A 22,381-nucleotide genomic window follows, 5' to 3' on the forward strand; every position below is an offset into this window, starting at 1 on the left:
ATCGTAATTTCATTTTTTGTTGTTGTTATTCTTATTGTTTGCTTGTTTTTTTTTCCTTTCTCATGTTTTTTTTCCCTTTTGAGCTGATTTTTCTTGCACAGCATCGTGAATATGGAAATATGTTTAGAAGAACTGTACATTTAACCTATAATGAATTGTTTGCTGTTTTGGTTGAGAGGAAGGGGAGGAGAGGGAGAAAAATTTAAAACACAAGATTTTGCAAAGGTGAATCTTGAAGACTATTTTTGTGTATTTAGAAAAATAAAGTGCTATTAAAAATAAAAGAGGCAAGTATCTAGAACTTTTTTAAAGAGACATATCTAGGAGGAGCAGCTAATATCAATCACACTGGATAGAACACCGTGTCTGAAGTCAGGAAGACCTGAATTCAAATCTAGCCTCAAAGTGGTCTTAGGTGTGTGATCCTATGCAAGTTACTTAACTCCATTTACCTCAGTTTTCTCATCTCTAAAAAAAAAAGCTGGAGAAGGAAATGACAAACTATTCTAGTAATTCTGCCCAAAAACAACAACAATAACACTAATAGGATCACAACAAGTATCTAGGAAAATCTCTTTCATGGCAAAATGAATAGCTTAGGTCAAGAAAGCAGGCATTTGGGATAAATGATTTGTGAGATTTAAACCTGCAAGAGTACTTAGAGACCATCCAGGACAGTCGTTCTCAATCCCTTGGGGGCCTTGCAGAGTTATTGCTAAGAGTCCACTAATTCACGTGTATACCAAACATTGTCATTTTGATCTCTAGTTAGCTTTGGCAAAATATGCAGCGTGACTCAATAGGATAAATAAGCAAACCTGCCTTCTGTAGACTGAATAAATAATGTTTCACACATGTGGGCATTAGTATTTTTAAATGTTTGTAGATGCTGTTGTGATTGATAAAACACAAATTCATTTAGAAGTGTTACTGAATTAATTGTAACTGTTTATCATCATGGACTTTTCCACTTAATGCCAACAAATGAAAATGTACAGCTGCTCTTCCCAGGACCATAGATCTAGACCTGGAAGGAATGTTAGAGGCTGATTTCATTTTACCATTTTGGAAATTGAGGCAGGGAGCGAATGACTGGCCCAAGACACAAAGATGGCTACAAAGATGTCACCACTATTGTCTGTAGAGAAGCAGAGCGCTAAATAAACTTGGGATAGGTGGGTGAGGAACCAACCAAAATCAGGGAAGATAGAGTCCCACCTGCTTTCTACATTGCATTTATTGAATAGGTACAAGAAGTGTACTGAAATTAGCTGGAGCCTGTGAAAACTCATTGTTAAATGTTCAGTGTGAGTATTTATTTACACCTTGGAAATCAACAAATGCTGCAGATCAGAGCTTGATGGTTAAAATATTGATTGTCTTCTTAAGAAAATAATTGGGAAAAGGTTAATGATGCAAACTAAACATAAAAGAATGTTGTTGGAACATTTTGCCCCCTAGAAAGGTGTTTGTTAAATGTTTATACCAGCATGTGTATGTGTGTGTATATATATATATATACACACACACACACACACACACACACACAAACACACACACATGTCTGGAAACTAATCTAGACCAATCTAGTTTGGAAACTAGACTAGACTACTAGACTAGACTATGTAGTCTATTTAGGCTACATAGGCCTTTCTTTCTAGAAATAATATTTAGGTGCAGCCCAGATCTTACAAACTTTGCATTGAAGAGCTAGAATATTCTATATACTCAGAAAATTGGAGGTTTAAAAGAATGCTTAGAAAATATCTTTTCATAAGCTGAGAAGATCGAAGATTTAAAGCTGGAGAGCACCTTGGGTGCCATCTATTCCAACCCCTCATTTTACAGAAGAATAAAAATATGGTTCAGTGGAAGATAGGATTGTATCCCAAGGTAAAGCTCAAAGTTCCAACCCTAGATGCATCTCAGAATTAGGATTCAAGTTAGGGGGATGACCAACCCTAACTCTCTACTTGTTGTCTCTGTGCCTCAGTTTCTTTATTTATAAAATGAAGCAGTGGGACTAAATTTGAGGAATTCTTAGTCTTTTTTTTGTCCTTTGACTGTCTGGGAAAACCCATGGGCCCAAGCTAAGAATACTGGTTTTAGATGCATAAAATACATAGAACTACAAAGGAAACAAAATCCAGCAATGAAAGTATTTTTAAAAAGAAGTTCATAGATGCCAAGTTAAAAATCCCAGACTACCGGACTTCTAAGATTCCTAAATCTATGATCTAAGCTAAATCTATAATCCAATGAAAATACTAGACCAAGGTCACATGGGAAATAAGGGGCTGAGCTGGAATTTGAACTCCAGGTTCTCCAAACCTTGCACACCGCATGTCCAACCATTGTTTTTTTAAAATTAAGGATGCCAAGAGAGGTAAAGGAGAAAGGACAGAGAGGAGAAGAGGGGGGAGGGAGGGAGGAAGAGACAGATTCAGAGACAAAGAGATAGACACAGAGACAGAGATGGAGACACAGAGAGACACAGAGAAACAGAGACAAGAGACACAGAGAGAGAGACAGAAACAGAAACAGAGTTAGAGACACACAGAGTGACAGAGAGATGGAGAGAGAGAGACAAACAGACACAAAGAGAAAGACTAGGAGAAAGAGAAAAAGAAAAAGAGAAGGAGGAAAAGAAGGAGGAGGAAGAGGATAAGGAAGAGGAAAAGAAGGGGGAGAAGAGAAAATGTCTTGGGAAACAAGGGAAATATAAGCTATTTGGTTCAATTTATTCATAGGCTGAAATATAATAGTACATTATAAAACTGTTTTGATTTTACTTAATCTAATGAAAAAATGTTCATCTTTTTGATAAGTGCTCATTAACCATTTCTTCCTGACATAAACAGACAAGAAAGGTGTCCTCACAGTGTTTAAAACCAGACTCAGTTAATTACAGTGCAATGATTCAAAGAACAAAGCCAATGTACTGAAGTTTCTCACTTGAATTGTCTTTAGAACAGAATTAAAAAAAAAAAAAGCATCCAACCACAGGCTGAACACTTGAGGCAAGCCCTGCTTCAGCAAACAGATGCCCAAATCTAGAGGAGATAAATAGCCATAATATCCAGTATCTGAAAGCTTGGACCCCAGAAAATCTTTCCGTTGAATTTGATAGAATGTAAGCTTCATGAGGACCAGGGCTGTTTACTTTACTTTTCTTTTCTTTTCTTTTTGGTCCTTGTTTCCCCAAAGCCTAATATAAAAAAGTCCTTTAAAATACTTAATTGATACCATTCTCCAGACACTGTGCTATGCTCTGAGGATATAAGTAGTAAAAAGTAAATAATCCTTCCTCCCAAAGAACTCATATTCTCAAAAATATGTATGAGATCTTTTAAGGAAGGAGCATGTTTTATAAGCATGTAAGAAAGCTCAATAGCAATGGGCTGAGCTTTTCATGGAGCTCTAGATTCTAAGAGCACAGAAGAGGAAGACCCTTCCTGATAAGATACAGCAGCCTGTCTGAAAGCACAGCCATGGAAAACGGAACAACAGGGTTTGGAGAAAACAAGCAGGTCAGTTTGATTGTATAAGAATTCCCAAAGGAACCGAGTGTGAGTGAACTATCTGGAAAGTCGGCATGAGGGAAGAACCAGATTGTGGAAGGCCTTAAATGTTAGGCTGGAGAATTTCCCCTCATGGTACAGGAGCAGAAGTGTGACATCATCACTTGTGTTTGGGGAATGCTCACTTTCAGTTGTGTGAATGGATCGGAAGAAAAATCACAGAACGTCAGAATTGGAAGGAGCCCAGGGGCTCCCTCGTCCAATTCATACATGGAAAAGAATACTATCTTTAAAAATCTCATCCTGCCATCAACAGGGGCATACCCTAGGCATCTGGCCATTTGCCCTTTGGCTCTTCTCCTCCCTCCTAGCCAGAATAGCTTATCTCCAGAAACCATACTCTCCCTCCTTTACTCCACTTTATTTTGGAATTCTACCCTAGACATGACTGGTGAGTGGGTTTAGATTTTAATGGCTTGGAATGAGTACAAATAGCAATTGTTTTCTGTTCTGGCCAGAAACTTTGAGGGTTTCCCTCACAGACTGATAGTCTTATAATGGTAAATTAGACCATTTTTTGTCTCAATTCCTGTCTATTCCTTAGTCATTGAATGGGTGTTGCCTCAAACAAACAGACTTGGGAAAGATAATAATTTAGAAAGACCAAGATCCTCCACTGCATTCCAGGCTATCACCAGTCTTCTTGAGCTTTGTCTTGCCACTGGACTTCAGTGACTGGAGAAAAGAGTTTTCAACTTTTCACAGCTCTGACTCCCTTAAGTCTAATTCACTCCCAAATCAAGACATCATTTTTGTGATGTCATTGGTCCAATTTGAAAAGCAAAGAACATCACTACCATCAACAATAACACCCAACCACTATATCCAGCCTTCCCTAGCCTGTGATTCACATCTCACCAGCCATCCACCAGCAAGAAATTAGAAACTATTTGATCCTCCTGCCATCTGCCACAATGCAGAACGTGTGCCTTCTCTCCTTTCTGTCTCTGTGAGAAACAATACTAATGAAATCACTGCTGTTTTTGTTTCTGGAAAGGGGCTCCACTAACTGTATCTATGATTTCTCAAATAAGCTCCCTGGCTACCATGTTGTACTATGTGTTGTCTCCCCTGATTAAGATGTAAACTCCTTGAAGAACAGAAAGTCTCACTTAGTGTTTGGAACACAGTAGGTGCTTAATAAATACTTTATCACTCAACATGCTTGGCAATTGGTCATTGAGCCTTTCTTAAAGACTGACACTGAGGGGGAAGCCCATTCCATTGAGGGACAGTGTTAATGGGTAGGAAAGTTTTGTCCCATCAAGTCTAAATTTGCTTTTTTTCTATTTCCACCTATTGTTGTTCCTCATACTGTCTTTTGAGATCAAAGAGATCAAGTTTAATTCTTCAACATTTTAAGTCCTAGAAGACAAATATCTTGCCCCACTCCCAGCCTTCTCTTCTGCCTTTTAAACATCTTCTATCCAGTTCCCTCTTCTTACCATGGCCATACTGTCATTCACTCTGGCCATGGCAGGTACTAAGTGATCTTAATACTGAAATGGAAACCAATTTTTTCCATTGTTCTAAGTCTTCCTCTCATGCCTTCATGTGATTTAGAGGTAACCCTAGGGTCTTGAAGGCTATGACATTGGAACAGAAGCTCTGTTCAATTCTACCAACATCCTAGGAAGACCCAGCAAAAAACCATTGACTGAGGACCAGAGAATTAAATCTGCTTGCTCAATATATTTTAGGCCATAAAAAGAGAGCTCCTCTTGTCACAGGGCTCTCTCCTCTGCTTTGTTCAATGTTGTTACTGTTTGGTCATTCTGAGTCATGCTTGACTTCCCATGACCCCTTTGTGGAGTTTTCTTGACAAAAATCCAAGAGGGATTTGCCTTTTCCTTCTTCATCTCATTTTATATGTGAGAAACTGAGGCAGACAGGGTTAAATGACTTGCCCAGGATCACATAGATAGGAAATACCTGAGGCTGGATTTGCACTCAGGAAGATGTCTGGATTCCATATATGTACATGTGCATTTATGTGTATATGTATAGTCTCCTGCATGCATATATTCCTGCATAAGATATACATATACATACGTACTTATGTATATCTTATGCTGGAATATCATATATATATATAAATATATATAAAGAGAGAGAGATTTATTCCTATAAATATGTATACAATATATGCATTATGTACATAATATAAATTTCCTTACAACTGTAAGTATATATATATATAATATATATATATATATATATATATATATAATATGTATATACATACACACAGAGTATATATTTTGGGCAGGAATGGGAAGATATTAGCAGCTAGAGAAGACCTACCTGTCACATTTGTTAATAATGGTAAACTGGGAAACACAACCAACATTTCAGATGGCAGGATTCAACAGTGGTCAGAAACATGAAACATAACAAACAAACAAACAAAGAAAGGAGAGATCCTGAACACTTTTGCATAATTGCCCAAGGCAGGGGGAGACTTGTCTGACCTGACATGGTAGAAAAACACCTGAGGTTTTGAGTAGACTACAAACTCAACACGTGACTGCTTAGAAGCTGATGCAATCTCAGGCAATAAGATCAGACAGAAGACCAGTGTCTGGATCAAAAGAGACAATAGCTCTGCTGTCCTCCCTCTCCAGGTCAGGCCACATCTGATGGATTGTTTGCAGTTCTGGGCACTGAATTTTCAGAAGAATATTGGCAAACTGGAAAAGCAAACAGAATGGTGAGGGATCATGAAACCAGAAGACAGTTTCTTATGGGACAGAGAGCATGAACATCTCCTCTTAAGAGTCCTGATCTTTCCTTCTGGCAGCTACAAGTCTCAGGTAAGTCTTACCTTTTGCAAAAAGTCTTTCCCCTATCTTCCTCACTCTTCATGTCTTCCCTCCAAGAATAACTCCAATTCATCCTGATTAAATCTTATTTGTAGATAGTTGTTTGCAAATTCTCTTCCCTTTAAACCTGTGAGCTCCTTGAGGTCTTAGATTGTCTTTGAGCATTTTTACCTCCCTAGCACAATTGTCTGATATATAGCAAGCACTGAATAAATGCTAGTTTATTCCTAATGAGTGACGGGTTATGAATTAAATACAGAGCTTATTATTCCTACTGGCAAAAGTAGTTAGTGACTAGAATGAATGGTGCACTTAATAAATGCTTGTGGACTTGAAGACTCAATATGCTGCTGTAAATAGAATCCTGACTCAAATTCAGGAAGATCCAAGTTCAAATCTTACCTCAGATACTTGTTAAATGTGATATTTTAACTGGCCAGCCTCAGTTTTCTCATATGTAAATTGAGTGTTCTAGATATTATGGCTTCTGAAGCCAGCACTCCAATCTTCCTTGAGTCATTCTTATCATGTGAGAAATTGCTGAGATAACTTGAACCTGGAGAAACATAAAATTAAGGGAACATAATATTTAGCTCTTTCAAGCATTGAAAGAGATAATTTTTTAATCAGAAAGAGAATAAATTTATTGTTATTACAATGGGATGCCCTGAATCAAGGAATAGCAATTAGAGGAAGGTAGACTTGGATTCAATTTAAGGAAGAATTTTCTAAAAACTAGAGCTATTAAAAATGGAATTGGGTGCATAAGAGGATAGTGGTCTTGCCAATTTAATTTAGCTCGAACATTTATTAAGCATTTGTTCTATGTAAAAGGCATTCTAGACACAAGGGATTCAAAGATATCACAAAATATGGTATCTACGCTCAAGGGTATTCTACAAAAAGATATATACAGATGCCAAAACCTCTTCTGTTTTTCACCAGATGTCATAATGAAAGAAATATATGACCCAAGAACTCATCTAAAGAAAAAATGAATCTCTATAACCAGAACAATACTGTGCAATCTTTCCAAGGCACGTCATTTCACATCATCACAGCCCTCTGAGTAGGTGCTGTCCCAGGTTCTGAAGGCTGGATGACCACTTGACAAGAATATTTTGGGGAAGATATATACCTCAGGAAGGATGCTCAACAATGATCCTGAGTACTTCATCATACAGTATGATTGAAAGGGTACTAAACTGAAAGGCAGAGAACCCTAATTAAAATCTTGGCTCAGCCACTTTGGAAGTCACTCATTCCATCTGTGCTTTGGTTTCCACATCTCTAAAATGAGAGAGAATTGATCCAATGACCTTCATGATCCCTTACAGCTCTGTATCTATAAGTTAAAATCTAAAGTGCTGTGAGAGCCTGAATCAAATGACTGATCTCATACTTGTTCTATGATGGCCAATCTGATCACATGATAACGGAATACTGCAAATAATATTATTTGACCCAGATCTACTTAGAAGAGTGTTCTGGAGATATGGAATAATAACTGAAACAACACATAGAGTAGAGGAAGTCGGTAAGTGAAGATAAGAGTGAATTGTTGGGTCAAAAGCTAGATTAATAGATTAATCTGATTCACTCCAAGAGCATGAAATGATATTTTAGATAGTGACTGAACACAGCCTTTTTCTAGGGGTTCTGAGAAATTAAATAGAAAAAATATTAATTACTGTGAGTTCCTTGTATCATAGAGCATATATCTTCGAGATCAGTGATGCTATTTAGGTAAGTACATCCTCCTCTGGTACAGATCCCAGCTCCTCCATGCCTTTTCATCCCCCTTCCTTTCTTTGTTCTCCCACAAAGTTGCAATAGTAGATCTATCTTCTATGCTAGAGTGTATCCTTTGATTTTTTACTGTCATAGATTCCAATGCAAGATTTACACCATCCATTTTCCCTTTTGTTATTTCACCTGCTTCATTTATCACATGTATAATGACATATTTTATGCTACTTTTGTTAAGCAAGTCTTCTTGCTAACATATTTCATCTATACCTAAACCCACTATTTGTCTCTTTTTGGCTTTTTGCATCACCAACACTTTTAAGTCTTTGGAAATTGCAAGAGTATGGTGGAGATTAAGGATTAATCAGTTAACCCCTTTTCTCTAATATTCAATTTTCCCCTGTGAAACAGTCCTTCTGAGCTAGTTCTCTAACTCCCACTTACATTCACAGGATGGGTTCACAGAAGGCAGATTTTTACTTCTTGCATCAGAGTATTAGGTTAACTCTAAGGAGTTGAGTTTTTGTAGTATTGTTGCTGATGGGCCCCCATCTGGTGTACTTTTATTTTCAAACAAACTTTACTAATTTTTTATAAAGAGGCATTCACTGAGATGGTATTATAAGCACACTATCCTAAAGGGGCTTCTCCAACCAGGGATACACTTTTATTTTGCACACACAAGATCCTTGAAAATAGTGTGCTCCCATTTAGAGAATTCATGCGGCCAAAGGGTAAATTCAAAGCTCCTGGTTACTGGATGTCCATTTCTCCTTTCACTGAATCCTCATAAAATTTCCTTTTAAGTGTAGTTCTCTGGTCTCTGAGATTTGGAAATACTAAAGCTGTATCTTTCCTTGAGTGTTTTTGCACTAGTATTTGTCTTCAGTATGTCATCAGTTTATCTCATTCTACTCTCAGTGGGTATGTTATTACTGGTCCAGTTGCTGATAACATGGTCAATGCTGGGAGGGTGGGGAGTATTATAGTGGTAGGATGTAATCCCCATCTGGGTTCCCCCTTGTTGCTCTCTGGTATAGGCACAAGTCTGCCTCCTCAAGGTGGTCCTGAGCCCGGAAACCTCAGAAACTTGGCTGCTTTGCTACTAGAATTAGAACTTTTGAAGAAGTATATGGGCCCAAGGACATGACTGATTCTCTTCCAACAACCACAAACTATTTCCCATGTAGTGTCACTGGCTTTTGCCCGATGACTAAAACACTTCACTTCACTTCTGATTGATTGATTGAATTGCAAAGTCTAGGCATTCTGTGTTTAGGTTAATTGGAGTAGAGATACAAATCCTAATCATTTTGTGATGAGGTATTTCGATATTTATTTTTCATAACTTGTTTTTCACTATTTAAATAAACATATTGTGGAAAGTTTTGGTAAGCAACAGGTATATGTTCATAAACATACTGGACAACTCCCCACCGATGGAATATTTTGGTAAATAATCTCATTATTAGTTTACGTTATTAGGTATAATCAAATTGTTTGGTAAACAAATTTATTGATTAACCATAAACAGAACAATAAAGAAATCCACCAGAGACCCCTAGTTTTCCCCTTGGTCTTGCTTTAAAACTGAGAGTGACTATTATATATAGTGAACTTAGTTCAAATTCCTGTTTGCTTGAGGGCAGTGTTGATTCACTGACTGGTATTTACCAATTTGTCAGAAGATGACACAAATCAGGATGAAGGGGAGGACCTTATTGGGTGCTAGTTATGAGATATGCTTACTAAGATGCTCCAGAAAATCAGATCCAATCAATGTTTTAGTCCTTGTGGGATTATTTGTATTGTCTAATTAATAACATAAGCTAATGTTTACATGTATTTGGTTAGAAATGTAATTCTAATTAGTGTTTCTATTGCGCTAGTAAATTATGTTAAGGTCACACAAGTGATAACAGAGATGGGATTTGAACACAGGTCCTAGCAGTCCAAATTCATGGACATTTCTGTTTTCTCCCAGATCTCATCTCAGTGCAGGGACAAAGCTAGTGTTATGAATGGTAATGAATATGGCTTCTGCTGGGTCACCTAGAGCAGAGTCGTTTCTGCCCAGTGTCAGTCCATTCCTCATTTTTCCCAGGGATAATCTGCCAGATCCTGGTCCCACTTGCATTCACATGGAGATAGAATATTCTTCATTTTCTCCCCTGGATAGTTTGGTACAACATGTTTCAAACAGCTGCACTGTTTAATCCTGGAGGAAGTTCTGCAACGATGGGGGTGTGATTCCTGACTGTAAGGTTTTTTTTTTGTTTGTTTGCTTGTTTTGTTTTTCAAAATGTTCAGGGGGAACCGCCTAGCAAAGAGTGATAGATTACCCCCTTTCTCCTAGGACTGAGAGGAGGGTTAATTCAATGAGGGTTTTAAAGTCTAACAATATAAATTTCTAGGAGAGTGCTGCAAACATAGGAATATTAAACAGGCAATCACCAAATGTTTTCTAGCTGAAAATAAATACGTCTTCCTTACTGGTTAATGGAGAAAGAAACAGTGAAAGACATACATAGAGAATGAGATACAAAGAGGGAGGTGGAAGAGAGAGACAGAAAGACAGAGATGGAGAGAGAAAGAGAGGGTAGATAGATAGTCACTGTGAGGAACTTCATCAGTAGAAAGGAAAGCCTTTTATTTATGGATGAATCTTAATCTTATAGTGTAAAAATAGCGTTGTCTGGCAAGATAATTAAGTGACTTGCTTGTAGTCACTCAACAAAGCCAAATTTTCAAGTCACTTCTCTTGTTCCGGCCTCAGTTTCCTCATCTGTAAGATGAAGCTTTTGACCAATGACCTCTAAGCTTTCTTCTAGCTTTAAAATTATGATCCTATAACTCTATCCATTCATTATGAAGCATTTTGTAGTTGTTGCAGTAGCTTTTCAGTCATGTCCAACTCTTTGTGACCCCATATGGAGTTTTCTTGGCAAAGATACTAGACTGATGAGCCATTTCCTTCTCCAGTTTATTTACAGATAAGGAAACTGAGGCAAATAAGATTAAGTGACTTGTCAAGAGTCACACAGCTAGTAAGTGTCTAAGGCCATATTTGAACTCAGGAAGATGAATCTTCCTGACCCCAGACCCAGAGCTCTATGCACTGCACAACCTCCAGCACTACCTCTAGTCATAAACATATGAAAGTTAAACTATAATCCAACACTTTGTGAATGGAATTGTAGTACAGGTGATGGTTATTTTTGATGGCTTTTATTTTTAACTGTAAGACCAGAGATTCAGGGCTGGAAGTAATCTCAGACACACCTTCAAGCCCAACTTTCTCATTTTATGAATGAAGAAACTGAGACCCAGGAAGGATAAGTGATTGTGTGTGTGTTGTATTCTATACTTGCCATTCTCTTAAGTCATGAGTCAGATGGCTTGTTTTACTGCCAATCTCAAAAAGTCAAGATTGAGCACAACATTGTTGACATTATTACTTAATGGAACTATATGTCATGAGGTACTTTATTTTTAAGTTTCCATATCTCTGTTTCCTATTATGGCCCAGAACTAGCTTCTAAACTAGTGTCATAGAAAGCTTTATTCTCCTCTTACATCTCAACGTGTTCCCTGTTGATAAAATCTGCAAGACCCAATTAAATGGCCCCAAGTCCACAGATGTGTTGGGCAGGGCCAGCAGGAACAGGGAGACCACCACATAAGGTCATCCCCTGCCTGCTGGATGCATTTTCTCGCTTCCTTTCTATCCAGTTCATTGGCTAATAAGTGGACAGAGGGTTAAAAACATTTCATTAAGAACCAAATCCCGAGATTGATGTGTTACTTCCCAGCCTGTCCTCAGGAAGGAGGCCACAATCTGTTCCCTATTGAGACTAAAACACTTGCAATTCCCTTCGAAAACCACGTCCAATCTTCCCTTAAATTGAGATGCCAGAGCATCTAGATTGCTGTTTAAATCAGATGGCAGAATTAGGTCCGGTAGGGCCAGACGGTGGAAAGAACGCAACCAGACATGGTGGGAAATAGTCTATGAATTCAGATGCCCAGCACACATCCCTGGTGGATTTGGACTTCCAACAAATTAGGGAAATAAATTGGCAGCGCACCCCCCGGCTCCTTAGTAAACAAACACTTCTCAGCAGCCTCGGCTTCTCTCTTCTGCTATCTCTATTACACGGGGCCAGTTTAAAGTTTACAAAAGCCTGATGTGTATCAGTGTGTATTAGATTTTGCTGTAATACTTGCTCAGGCACTAAAGGGGAAAAAACAGTCCATCTAGCCCTGGCAGTTTACCATAGTAATGGAAGTACCCAGGCTGATAATGTCAGCGTGACTCCGGAGGAAGATGGAACTTTAGCAGCAATGATGGTCACTTTCAACAAAGCTTTCTGGGCAAATCTAATGATCTCTGGGTTTAAAAAGCAAAAAATGTTAAGGACAAAAACATCTGCAATGGTGGACTTGACCAAGAGTCAATATATCGTACAGCAGACAATCACTGACCAGCGGTGTATCCGATTGAATGAGACGCTCCTATACAGCATTTTTGCAAACCTTCTTACACTGTCTAAATGTGAGCTGCTATTATTTATCATCATCATGTCCGATACTAGTCATGAGAAATCCGAGATGCTGAACACTTTTATGTGCCTCTGAGTAAGATTTCCATCTTTCAAGCCTTCTGAATCTTCTAACAATTCCTAAGAAAACCAATTCCTCTGTGCTAATTGTATAGACTGCAATTTGTGACCCCATATGGTCTCATAACGGGATTGTGGGCCATGAAATTACGATTTATTATCAGTAAATGTTTTATTTGTATACCTATATTATATGCTTAGATACCTAGAGTCACATAAAAATTTCTTGGGTGAAAAGGGATCGTGAATGGAAAACGTTTAAGAAGCCATAGTATAGTACAGAGTGTGGGTCAGGAAGAGCTGAGTGTGAATCCTGCCTCAGATACTTACTAGCTGTATGACTCTAAACAAGCCTTTTTGCCTCAACTTCCTCATTTATAAAATGAGGGAGTTGAGTTTAATGACCTTCTGGGTTCATTCCAGTTCTAAAGCTACAATCCTATATCTCATTATCCCCCTTATTCCAATGGTCATTGTTGTTGTTTTTGTACTTCATTCTTGAAGAGAACCATGACATCAGGGAAAGGATGCTATGATATGCAAGTGAATTGGATTAAAATGAGGGAGGTCTGGGCAAGGTCACCTGCCTCACTTTCCCTTCTAGAGCCTTCTGGGTTCAGTGGCCAGATAGAGATCAGGATTACTGAGATGGCCCTGAGTGCAGCAGGAGACCTTGACCCTTTTAAGCTAAGCTAAGCTTTTTAAAGCTTTTTAAAGCTAAGGTCTTTCCCAGATATCACGGGGAAGGTCCATTTAAGAATGATGTTTTGAGGGGCAGCTGGATGGTGCAGTGGATAGAGCATCGGCCCTGAAATCAGGACGATCTGAGTTCAAATCTGGTCTCAGACACTTAACACTTCCTAACTGCGTGACCCTGGACAAGTCACTTAACCCCAATTGTCTCAGTAAAAGCAAACAAACTAACAAAAGAATGATGATTTAAGCAGCATATACTCTGAGAGGCGTGCATAGTAATGACTATAGGAACTATGTAGGGCCATCATTGTCAACTAAGCATGTCCTCAATGAAGAGGGAGCAGAGAAGGATCTCAGTGTCCAGACTGGATAGGGGGCCTGGGAATGAGGCTATTGTTTGGGTCTATGAGGAGCAGAGAAAATGACAGGGCAGGGGAAGAGTTCACTCCAGTTTCCCCCTAGCTATTTACTATTTAAACTCATGAGTCTAACCACCTCAGTGCTAAGCGGTGTTGGGTCTAAAACAGTAAAGGGCTAGAGATTAGCTAATACTGTGCCTGCCTCCTTGGAGCAAAGCCCCATCGCTCTGCCCGAGTTACAGCCCTAATAGAATTGAGTCAGTGGGAGGCCAAATGGTCGACTTGATGGGGAGGGCTTCCCATTCATGGTCTTTCTGCAGGGGCATGTGAACACCACCAGCAACCATGGCAGATCCCCCACGCACTGGTCGGACGTTGCCCATGACATCCCTTCCCAGATGGCAAGGAAGGTAGAGGACACATTTGTCAAAGGAAGAGAGAAATAGCGCTGATTTTAAAAACTGAATCATTAAATGAGAGAGTTGCCAAAAAAAATTAACTATGTAAAAGAGCATCGATTCAAAAGGCTCTCTGGTCAAAAAGTCATTAGTGGAACTGTTTTATGAAAAGGAACCTAAATCACATCATAACAAATGGAGTTTTCTCCAACCAGTGTTTTGAGTAATCAGTTAGGATGCTGACTAAATTCAAATCTGCTCTGAGACTCCATCCCAGGGTAGGAGGCTGGGCTGCAGCTCTGTAGACAAGTGGGCTGTAAAGTCAATGGGATTACATTTTCTTAATTATTTTCTGCCCAAGGTTTACATCGCATACACAAAATGAGATCGGGCCGGACTTTTTTTCCTTAACAAATCACTCAGACTTAAACATTGCTCATCTAAACAAAGCGGGGAGGTTTGTGGGGAATAGAGAGACAGAAGCACAAGGCTGAGAAAAGACAGAGAAGAGCTTCTTCCATCACAGTTGCAAGGAACAAAAAGCTGGAGGGGGGAAAGAGCTGTTGGACTGCCACCAAATCTCTCCCACTAGAGACAAGGGCCCATCTGCTGAGCTCGGCAAGTTAGCTTCAACTACCATTCAGCTCGCGTCTCTGCAGAGATCAATCTGCGGAACTGGCAGATGGACCCCTGCCTCCCTGAGTCGCTGTGTTATTTGTTTAATAAATTTAATTAATATCCATACTGCATTGGACTGTTCCCAGAAAGGGGGCTGCAGTGGCTCTCTCTTCTCCGATAGCTACATGATGAGTGATTTCCCAGCAAAGACCAGATAACTGTACCTCGGGGCCATTGGAAAATTTACAGGGCCATGTGCTTACATCACTTTGCATGTATTAATTTTTCCTGGACGCTAACGTGCATCTGAAGGCGGTTTTCACGGAAATCTCAGGTTCCAAAAAAGGCCAGAACGTGTCTTATTTCAGATCAGTTACAAAAGAAGTTGAGGTCTGTTTTTCGAAATATAATTACCCTCCTAAAATTTTTTTCTCTCTTCCCATAAATGCATGTGTATGTAAACATACACATGTATATGCACACAGGGATTTTTTTTTTTAAGGCAGACATCTATAATGAGAATGTCCCTGCAGGCAAATCTCCATCATCATGAGTTTTGCTAACAAGTTCGAAACCCTTCTAGCCATCCTGCACTCACCCAATTTTTCATGATAAAGAACCACATCACTGCAACCAACAGGAGTGCATTCAGTCAATAAAACCTCTGCGGGGAAGATGCTAAAGGTCCCGGACAAAAACAAGAAATCTCACACTTTTGACAAGGTGGCTGGATGGCAAATGGACAACTATCACCACCCACCACTTTCATACCCGTAAGCAGATTGAACAGCCTCTAGCCAGTCAGTAAATGAGCATTTATCAAATCCCACTGTTTATTTATTTAAATAAATTTTCAAATTTATTTTTAATTGATTCAATCCCACATATTAATAATAACAACAGCAATGATAATACCTATATTTGTAAGAATATAAAGCAGAATAGACTTCTTAGGGCCAACGATATTGAAGAATGCTACCTGCTTTCTGACAGAGAGGTGGTGGGGTCAAGGTGCAGATGAGACATATTTTTGAACTTGGCCAATGTGGGAAATTGTTTTGGTTTTCCATGCATATTTTCCCAAAAGTTTTGTTTTCCTTTGTTTTGAGAGAATGAGGTAGGAAAGAAAGAAAATAAATAAATGTCATTTTAATTTTATTTTAAAGATAAAAGATTAATATTTGTTTTTGGTGGTATCCCGTTTGATCCTCACCTTGTCAGATAAGACAATAAAAAATTGTAATGGAAAAAATAAAATGACTTTTCCAAAGTCACAAAGCTGTAAAAAAGGGGAAGATGTCAGTTCAGATTTTCAAAAGCCAATGTACCTTCCAAAACATCACTTTGCCTCCAGTTTTAAGTTGACTTTGGGAGACATTTTACCTGTAATAATAATCGTACACAAACATAATACTCTGAAGAAGCAGCACTAACTATGAAGCAGAAAGAGCTTGTAGAAAAGAAGGAAATGAGAGCTATTTAATCATCTCAGAGTAGTAAACTGTGCAGTGGACCTTAAAGCAGGAAGATGTGGAAGACATGGATTTGAATCTCATCTCCAACACTAACTAGTTGTTTGAAAACTTATTCCTTAATCTCTCAGGATTTCTTCATTTAACTCACCTGCATACAGCACTAAATCTGGAGAAACAAAGAACCTAGATTCAAACCCAGACTCAGAAACTTATTAGGTGTGTGATCTTGAGCAACCTTTGTCTTCCTATCTGTAAAATGTGACAATAACAGCTGCCTACCTCACAGGGCTGCAAAATATTTATAAAGTGCTCAGCATAGCTCCTGGTATATAGTAGGCATCAAATAAATGCTCATTCTTTTTCTTTCTCTTCATCATTCATTACTTGAGCAATAATGAGATTTTAGGGAAAAGGCCTGAGTTGTTAGAGCTTCCTAAGATTTGCCCCTGACCAGAATCGATGCTTCAGTTGGTGTCCTTATTGTTTAGTTTTATTTTTTAAACTAATAGAAAATAGGAAAAGAAAAAAATTATTATGTACATAGAAGAATATAAAAGAGAATTCAAAATATAAAACAATAAGTTTCTATTTCAAGAAAGTCTATATATTAACTTACTGGTTTTAAATATAGTATTAGCTTTAAAAAAAAAGTCAGAGCTCTGTGATCCTTTCGATATATAAATTTCTCAAATAGACCAAGGTAGATAGAATAGTACTTGAAAATGACATTGGAACTGGGAGAAGGATTAAAAACTTGGTTTTGTCACTTACTATCTATGTGACTTTGGGTATGATAGGTATTATTTAGTGTCTGTGAGCCTCTATTTCTTCATGTCTGAAATAAAGGGGCTAAACTTGATGGTCTTGTCTCCTTCCAATTCTAGATCTCTAATCCTAACAGCAGAATTGCTGCTTAATTTTAGAATCAAGAATCTGCCAAATGAGGGAGAAAGAGCAATGTGTAGGCCAGTTATCACGGATAAATAAGAGCGAGTAGTATTTTCTGGATTTTGTCTGAGTCAAACACAGAGAAAAAACAGTAATGTCTATAATTGAAGGAGAACTGATAATAATAACAGATTTTCACAGTATTTAAGAGTTTCCAAAGTGCTTTACAAAAAACATTGCCAGAGCTAGGTCAATGTTTGAAAGACTTTAAAACAAAGGGTGGGAGAAGACCATCTACTAAATTGAGGATCTACAGAGCCATTGTACTGAACTCATTGATGTGTGCCTGTGAAGCAAGGGAGTAAGGGAGTGGCTCAATGGTTAGAGTGTTGGGTCATAAAGACCTAAGTTCAAATCTGGCCGAAGACATTTATACCCATGTGATCTTGGGCAAATAACAACCTCTCTTTGCCCGAGGAAAGAAATGGCAAACTACTCCAGTGTCTTTGACCAACATGGACAGCACAGTTTCCTATGGTACTCAGGGTGACGAAGAGTCAGTCAGTTCTGAATAATAATAAATTCTGCACTGTATCCTGGCGCCATGATGGAAAATTAAACCACTTCTATTTGATTTGTCTTGGGAAGATTCTGAAGACCATCTGGCAAGATAAGGTAATAGACACTGAGATTTTTTTTCTCAAACCCCAAAATTAAACTCTATTGCAGAAAGTGCAACTCTGAAGGGCTGGACACATACCCCAAATGCCAAATGGACATTTTCCTAGTAGACTATTTTATGGAGAACTCCCACAAAGCAAATGCTTACCCGGAGGTCAGAAGAAAGAGTATAAGGACACTCTTGTGGTCTCTCTGACAAACTTAATATCAATTATGAAACATGGAAAATGTTGGCACAGGACTGCCCAGCATGATGTTCACATTAAAGAAGGAGCTGTGCTCTAGGAGCAAAGCAGAATCTCAATAGCACAAAAGAAACATGAAGTACATAAATCTAGAGATATCTCCATCCCAAATGTTCAAAAAACTATTTGTGTCCAATCTATGGTAGAGTCTTCCAAGTTCATATTGAACCGATTAGTTGAATACACTTTAACCTTGACCCCTAACATAGGGATGTCATCTGCCCTTTTCAAGTACGAAGGACTAATAATCACAAATAGGACTTTATTTTGTCTTTATGACAACCCTGTGAGACAGGTGATATTATTATACCTATTTTATGGATGAAGTAATTGAGGCAGACAGAGCTTAAGTGACTTGATAGGATCACACAGCTAAGAAGTGTTGCAGGGAGGATATGAACTCAGATCTATACACTGTACCTCCTAACTGCTTGTCAAAAAGGGAGACCATACAACACACAAATGAGCTATGATACAACACAAAATTCACTTGAAGATATTGGACAGTGGTGCTTTAACTAATTCCCGCAAGAGTCAAGGTACATATGGAGGAAACTACTAATAATACCAAATGAAATATGATTTAATTGGTTTTTCCCCCACAAATATTGCTATATCAATAGACCTTTGGCAACTTTTGTACTTAAAATCTCATACGCAAAAAAATTAGAACTGAAGCAAATTACTTCAGTCCATTAATCTATTTTGATAATGATTGAAAGGAACGAATGACCTGATTTCTACGGCAAAACTAAGCAATAACACAGAAAAATGGTCAAAATTAATGCCTTATCATAGAGTAATTGGACAAAACCCATGAAAATCAGGTTTTCCTTACTAGAAAAGGAAGGAAAGCATTTATGTATTTAATAGCTAAGTAGGAGAAAGATCATATTTTCAACAAAAGAACTGAAAAATATGGGCTTTGAAAGATGAAAGTTATTGAATTCAATATTTTATCAAAAGTGTGTTTTCCTCTTAAGTAGGAAGCTATGGCTTCAAACTTCCACTTCCCATTTTATTTTCCTTAAAACCATGAATGCTTCTAGGGCCTCAGCCTGATCTTCCCCTGGCCAGAATATCTGTGTAGTGTCATTGAATTTTTTTAATTCAATTTCAAAAAATATTTACTAAATCATATAGCATATACTCTTAGATTTAGACCTGGAAAGCATTTTAGTTTAAACTTCAGAAATATAAAATAAAAATTAAAATAAAGCAAAAAACCAAAATAATTCTTGTCTTGTAGGAGTTTATAGTCTATTAGGATGGGAATGGGAGAAAGAGTGGATCTCAACATATACCCAGATAAGTAAATGCAGAATAGTTTCAAAAAGAAAAATAAGAATGAGCAACTGGAGGGATCAAGAAAGGTTTTGTGTAGGAGATCACACCAGAGCACTCCTTTGAAGGAAGCTATGGATTCTCTCAAGTAGAGGCCAATTTCTTTTTTTACAAATTTTAATGATAACCATAATTGCAAATATTTGTATACAACTTGCTATGTGCCATGCATTGAGCTAATGCTAATAATAATAATAAGTAGCTAACATTTACATAGTGTTTATTATGGACCAGACACTATGCTAAGAGTAGTAATAATGATGATTAAATACTAGTTAACATTTATATAGTGCTTACTATGCACCAGGCAGTATGCTAAGGGCAATAATAATCATATTAATAATAAATAAATCACATTTATATAGTGCTTACTATGTTTTAGTATTATTATTATTGCTACTATTATTAATAATAATAAATACAAACATTTATATAGTGCTTATTATGTTCCAGCATTGTGCTAAGTACTTTGCAATTATTAGTTCATTTGACTCTCACACTAGAGGTGGGTGCTATTATTATTATCTCCATTTTACAGATGTGTAAGCTGAGGTAAGTAGAGGTTAAGTGATATGCTCAGAATCACACAGCTAAGAAGTAAGCTGAGGTTGGATTTGAATTCAGGTCTTCCTGACTTCAGACTTGGTGGATCACACAAGTGGACATGCTTAGCTACTTGTGGATTTCTTGAAGGCAAGGCTTTATGCTTATATTTAATTATTATATTATTATTTAAGGTGAAATGTCACCTAAAGTCAATAAAGGATACAAGGAAGTATCATGAAAATTACTTCGATTTAGACTGAAGTTTTTACTTAATTGTGACATTGGGCAAATCATTGAATCTTCAGACCTCAGCTTTTTCATATCTAATGTGAGGATCATGTCACCTGCCTTACCTTCTAGGGTTATTGTGATACCTGATGAGGAAGCAAGGACAAAAACATCCATTGATCCTGGGGGAACTTATATTATTTTTAAATTTTTTAAATTGATATACATTTATTTTTTTCTCTTCTCCCTCTCCCATATTGAAAACAAAAATTACATAAAGCAAAAGATCCCCAAACCAAATCCTTGGAACAAATATAAAGGGAAATGGCCATTACCTTCTTGGACTGACAGTCTACAAAGAGCATACAACATGCTCCTAGATAAGCAAAGGATGCCTACAAATCAATGCACAGTAATGAAGGGGAGCATTAACAACTAGGTAAACCAGGAACTGCTTTGCAGGATTGTCCAGAGCTTCAAATGAGACATTATTATGTATAAAGTGCTTTACAAACTTTAAAGAGATATACAAGATGTCTCAAAAGACTTTAGGGACACCCTATATAAATAATGATTATTATTATGTTGTTGTTGTTGTTGTTGTTGTTGTTGTTAAGATTTGACCTGGGGGAGGGAGTTAGCCCTATAAATTGCAAATTTGAAAAAAAAATATACTGGGACAATAATCCCCTCTTGTGAAAGAAAGCCTGGAAAAACACACAATATATAGGTAATGTTAAATGGAGAAAAAAAAAAGGTCTTTGATATTTTTAAAAATTAGTATTAAAAAAGCATAATATCCCATATAATTTAAATTTACATTTATAGAATTTGTGTACAAAAATTTAAATTTACAACATAAAATGCTTACTCACATTAATTCTAGATGTCTTTCCTTAGCATTCTCTCTCTTCCTTGAAACTATTTTGAAGATATTTAATTGTTTAGGATAGCCAGATGACCTAGTGGACAGAATACCTGGCCTGGATTCAGAAAGATTCATCTTCCTGAGTTCAAATCAGCCTCAGACACTTCCTAGTTATGTGACCTTGGGCAAGTCATTTCACTCTGTTTGCTTCAGTTTCCTCATCTGTAAAATGAGCTGGAGAACAAAATGGCAAATCATTCCAATATCTTTGCCAAGAAGATTCCAAATAGGATCATAGAGAGTGGAACAGGACTGAAAAATGACTTAGCAGCACCAGCAAGTCTGCTGAATTGAATTGTCTTCTAGAAGTTAAACAACAATATTAGAATCTGGTTGATAATATGAAATGCTGCCATTCACATTAGAGAATTGGTGAAGATTGTTCATCCCTTATCAGAGAAATGATAGATTCAAGATGCAAAATGAGACGTTTTCAGGCACTGCTAATTCAGGGATTTCTTTTGCTTGACTAGTAATATTTGTTTTCATGATTTGGTTGTTTTCTTCCTTTTTTTTTTCAAAAAGAGGCATAACAATTCCAGGAGAGTTAAGGATAATGTCATCTTCCTCCCCCATAAAAAGAAAAAGAAAAAAAAGGGTCATTAAGGCATCTTATTATTAAATGATGAGAAAAAAAGCAAAAGAAGCCCAGAAAAGCAGTATAGCTTTGAAAGTTATAGGTTGAACTGAAAGTGAAAACTGGTTTTGTTTGTTTGTTTATTTGTTTGTTGCCTTTCTTTGTATCCTTAATGGTTAGCATAGTGCCTGGCACATAGGCTAACTAACTTCAAAGGAAAAGCAAACTGTTATGCGATAACAATATGTTGTTTTTATATTTCAATCCTTTTATTCTGTTCTATTATGTCTATAGAATGACCCATTTTATTTGATGTTTAAATCTAAAATAAAAATCAGTATTATTTTACTTTTTTAAAAAGGATCCGCATAGATTCTGGCTGTTTAATTTCCTAAGCTGAGAATGACACTTCAAAAACCCAAATTAAGTTCTTTAATTTTTTGGTGGAAAAATAAAAGTTTACCTGTCAATGAATCATAGTAGAAGGATGAAAGAGTAGGAGATCAGGGGAAAATAGAGAAGCTGGCTTTTATGGTGAAGACAGAAAAAAGGTTTAATGGGGGTGAAAAGTGAGAAAAGACAGAAGCATTAGAAGGGATGACTGTAGAACATAGGTCAAGGTAT

This window comes from Antechinus flavipes, chromosome 6 (genome assembly GCF_016432865.1).
Source record: "Antechinus flavipes isolate AdamAnt ecotype Samford, QLD, Australia chromosome 6, AdamAnt_v2, whole genome shotgun sequence".
Lineage (NCBI taxonomy): Eukaryota > Metazoa > Chordata > Mammalia > Dasyuromorphia > Dasyuridae > Antechinus > Antechinus flavipes.